Genomic DNA, 4,621 nt, shown 5'->3' with positions numbered 1-4,621 from the left:
GTTTGCACCATGCATTTCTCTGTCTTCTCTTCACAAGTTCCCTGAAAGAGAACACTCTGGGCCTCCATGGTCACCTTTATTCACATAAAGAAAGGATTTTTCCATTTGGAAGTAAACATGTTGGAGGTGAGTAGTTAATATTGTGTATATTTGTTTCCACTGCAGGGGGCACAGGTTCAATCCCTGGTCTGGGAACTAACATGCCACATGGCATGGCAAAGAAAGAAAGAAAGAAAGAAAGGAAGGAAGAAAGAAAGGAAGGAAGGAAGGAAGGAAGGAAGGAAGGAAGGAAGGAAGGAAGAAAGAAAAAGAAAGAAAGAAAAAGGAAGGAAGGAAGAAAGAAAGGAAGAAAGAAACATAAGTAGAGTGAGATGCCTCACAATGAGAGGCATCGTAAACAGAAGTGACAGGAGTCACAAGTACTTGTTATTAATAATAAAGTATCAACACCTGCTAATGATTTGCAATACTTGCAGTGATATTAATAAATCAGAGCAGAATCAAGGTTATCCTCATAATATCATCCTTGCATTCTCTAGAATTCTCTGGAGTTTTAAGCTGCTTTCCTCAGTAGCAAAAAAAGAGGTGGCTTTACTTCTAGCCTTCCCAGCACTATTTTTACCTTTTAAACACTATGTACACATACGTGACGTGACATGATCTCTTAGGTATACCTCCTCAGGACAAAAAGGCAGAGAATGGTGGGTTTGTGTTGGAGCTTAGTAAATCCAGGAGGCCCTGAGATGTTTGATTTCTCCAAACACTGTCTCTCAGGTACCTCTTGAGTGTTCTCCTTGGAGTTTTCCAGGGATTGTCTACATGTATCCAGACCTCTATCTGGCTGGGGCCCCGTGGGTGGGTCCTAGAGTGCTTTACACCTTCTTGTTCACAAAATGCATGTAGGCTCCCGCCACCACTAGCTTTTCACACAGTTCATGACAAAAAGGCCCTTCACCTGTTGTCTTCCTCTCTTTTTTCCAGTGGATTGGCTTTCACTTTCAGGATAAAAATCTGTCTCAGAAGATACTGTGTCTCACTTGTTATAAAGAGCTGTTTATTCAAGACATTTCTTCTCTCCTAAATTACTATCGTTGTCTCCTGGTTAGTCTCCCTGCCTCTAGGCCAAATCCCCTCATTCTTTATAGGAATAAAACATACCCATGAGATGTCTGGATATGCTGGTCACAGACTTACTCATTCTCTTGGGTATATAATGATACCATGGAGAAGTAAAGTCTTTGAAACCATGTAGACTTGGGTTTAAACCCAGCTCCATCCCCTATGACCTTGTGATTTTCATCACCTTTGGGTATCAGGCTCTTCATTAATGAAAAGGAATAACAATCTCTACCTTGCAGAGTTTTCATGAAAATGAAATAACACAGTGCCTATAAAGCAGTCAGCACAGGTGTCTGACACATAGTAGGGTTTTAACAGAGGTTACCCCTCCCTTCTTCCCTTTGTTGTCCAAAGTAAGAACGTCTAAGGGTTGGGGAAATACTGTACAATTTTTCTTCACATGACCTTTCCTTTTGAAACACTTAGTACTAGCATTTTATCAGTTTGTACTACCTTGTTGAAAACATCTGGAGATTCTGAAAATAAAATGTGAATCCTGCCTAAATTTATTTTCAACATAGTCCTGTGGAGCGGTAAGGACGAAAAGGGGGAAAACTCAGTGATGAGAAAAAAAAAAAACTTTATGAAAGAAAAAAAGAGAGCTTGTAAGTGAATTACTGTTAGCCTATTGTTTTTTCTCTTCTAGTTACTTTGGTTTGATTGCAGGCTTACAGTATAAGACATGGTGGCATTTTTTTTCCATCAACGTTGCTCTTAGCATCGGGTCCCTCAGAAGCAGACACAGAGCACGTAGCCCCTTTCCACTGTCCTTCCAGAGCTAACATCCCACCTTAAGTCCAATGGGATACTCCAGTTATTTGTTATAATGGAATTTTGCCAAAAATTATACAAAATAATGTTTCACATTCAAAAGATCTTAAGAGAAAATAGAGCTCTTCTGTCATCAGTCAGCCAGTGAATGGATTCTGCTGGGCTGGATGCACCATGAACACTCCTTTCTTTCTCTACAACTCCTTTCATTTTAATCCCTCTCTCCCCACTCTCCACCCCCAAGCTTACACATTTCTTTGGAGAGGTGTTTGCTGGGCTAACTTTCACTGAAATGGTGATGATGTTAGAAATCAGAAGAAATGAGCCTTCCCTGTTTAGCTCCACTCCCCAGGCTTAATCATTTTGTCGTTGTTGTTGTTAAGAAGTGTTGGGTGAACTATGGAAAACAATATGGAGGTTCCTCAAAAAACTAAAAATAGAGTTGCCACACGATCCAGCAATCCCACTCTTAGGCATTTACCCAGACAAAACTATAATTTGAAAAGATACATGCACCTCTATGTTCACAACAGCACGATTCACAATAGCCAAGACATGGAAACAACCTAAATGTCCATTGACAGAGGAATGGGTAAAGAAGATGGGGTACATATGTACAATGGAATACTGCTCAGCCATAAAAAAAGAATGAAATAATGCCATTTGCAGCAACATGGATGGACCTAGAGATTTTCATACTAAGTGAAGTAAGTCAGAAAGAGAAAGACAAATACCATATGATAGCACGTATATGTGGAATCTAAAATACAATGCATATCAGTGTATCTATGAAAAAAACAGATTCACAAACATAGAGAACAGACTTGTGGTTGCCAAGGTAGGGGGGAGGGGAGGAAAAGAATGGGAGTTTGGGATTAACAGAGGCAAACTATTGTGTGCAGAATGGATAAACAGCAAGATCCTACTTATAGCACAGGGAACTATATTCAATATTCTGTGACAAATCATAATGGAAAAGAATATGAAAAAGAATATATATATATATATATATGTTAAAAAAAGAAGTGTTGGGTGAGTCAACTTTTATTTAGATGATGATGATGTTGGGAGTCAGAAAAAATTTAGGAAGTTCAAAGATAATGACAACTTGGTGACCTCTGTCTGCAGAGGTTTCTCTTCTCCACTTGCCGCTGACAATGCCATAGCATTCAGGCATCTTCTCTGGCGTGGGCAGGAGTTTTTACATGAATGGAGCCTTACACAGAGCTTCTTCTGGCAGAAATTTTATTACAACCAATTCAATGCATCTCTTTGCAACTTGCCACTCATGAAAGTAACAATGGCTTTGAGGCTTCATCTCAGCCGAAGACCGAAGAGCCGCTGGTGGCCTTGGATCTTGCAGCTGCCTGGGGTTTTTAGAACTTCAACTATAAAAATGGGCAGGATTTTCCTTGATCATATCGGTGGTACCCATCTGTTTTCCTGTGCAAACTGCGATACAATCCTGACCAACCACTCAGAACTCATCTCCACTCGATTCACAGGTGCCACTGGCAGAGCATTTCTTTTTAACTACCTTTTAACAAGGTAGTTAACCTGCAGTACAGTGAAGTTCAAGACTGGGTCAGGCTCACTGGCTGCCACATGGTTCGAGATGTGAGCTGCAAAAACTGCAATAGCAAACTGGGATGGATCTATGAGTTTGCCACTGAAGACACCCAGCGTTATAAGGAAGGCCGTGTGATCCTAGAAAGTGCTCTAGTTCGAGAAAGTGAGGGCTTTGGGGAGCGTGTACCATCTGATAACTCTTGAAGAAAAAGGGATAAATCCATCTTTTTCCCAGGTCCTCTTCACTGAAAACAAAAGTCCACTTACATTGTCACCTTAGCATCAGTGTAAGATTCATGAACTGTGGAACAAGAGGTTGTGAGAATCTATAATGGAACCTTTCTTCCTTTCTTTCTTTCTCTTTCTTTCTTTCTTTTCTTTCTTTCTTTCTTTCTTTCTTTCTTTCTTTCTTTCTTTCTTTCTTTCTTCCTTCCTTCCTTCCTTCCTTCCTTCCTTCCTTCCTTCCTTTCTTTCTTTCTTTCTTTCTTTCTTTTCTTTCTTTTCTTTCTTTTTTTAATTTTCTATTTCCCATCCAACAGCAGTGTGTAGAGAGAATATTATGCAGATGCCGTTAATTTTTTTTTTCCCCTATGTTTACATCTTGAGGCAGAAGAGTCTATCTGCAGCTACATGGTGCGCTATGTGAGGAAAAAACCCTGGGCTATTAGAGTGAAAAAGTGTTTTATGTAAATTCTGAAAGGAAAATGTGTCAAGAGCATGGTTCTTAAATTAATTCGGGCTTCATTTTAAAACTTTTTTTTAACCCAGGTATTTCAGTTGATTTGCTAGCTTCAGAGAAGAGATCCAAATTTGTGACCAGTGCTAAAGGTTCAGTGTTAGTATGGTTTGTGCTGGCCATTGTGCCATATTCTTGTTGGAGATGAACCGTAGCATCAGAGCCCATTCTTCCTTGTCAGTCTTGATCCAAAGATGTCACCATTCCTAGTTATTTGTCACCACATAATTGGTGTTGATTGGAAACTTTTCCTGATATGGGGCAGAACTGCTTGGTTGTCTTTTCCATGTAAATTAAGCATAGTAACATAAACAAAGTAATAGTTGGATGTTAAAAAAAACAAAACAACAACAACAATGGCTTTGATATACAGACCACATCTTTAACATCTTTAGTTTTAAGGGAGTTTACCTAGGCCTCAGACAT

At 39.6% G+C, this 4,621-nt stretch overlaps 1 pseudogene; it reads left to right on the top strand.

Moving 5' to 3' along the window:
• Positions 1-3,286: 3,286 nt before the first annotated feature.
• On the top strand, positions 3,287-3,663 carry LOC103086196 (protein yippee-like 5 pseudogene; annotated as a pseudogene).
• Positions 3,664-4,621: the final 958 nt, after the last annotated feature.

This window comes from Lipotes vexillifer, unplaced genomic scaffold (genome assembly GCF_000442215.2).
Source record: "Lipotes vexillifer unplaced genomic scaffold, Lipotes_vexillifer_v1.1 scaffold1829, whole genome shotgun sequence".
NCBI classification, from domain to species: domain Eukaryota; kingdom Metazoa; phylum Chordata; class Mammalia; order Artiodactyla; family Lipotidae; genus Lipotes; species Lipotes vexillifer.
The sequence above is the reverse complement of the archived record's forward strand: the minus strand, read 5'-3'. Positions and strand labels throughout refer to the sequence as shown.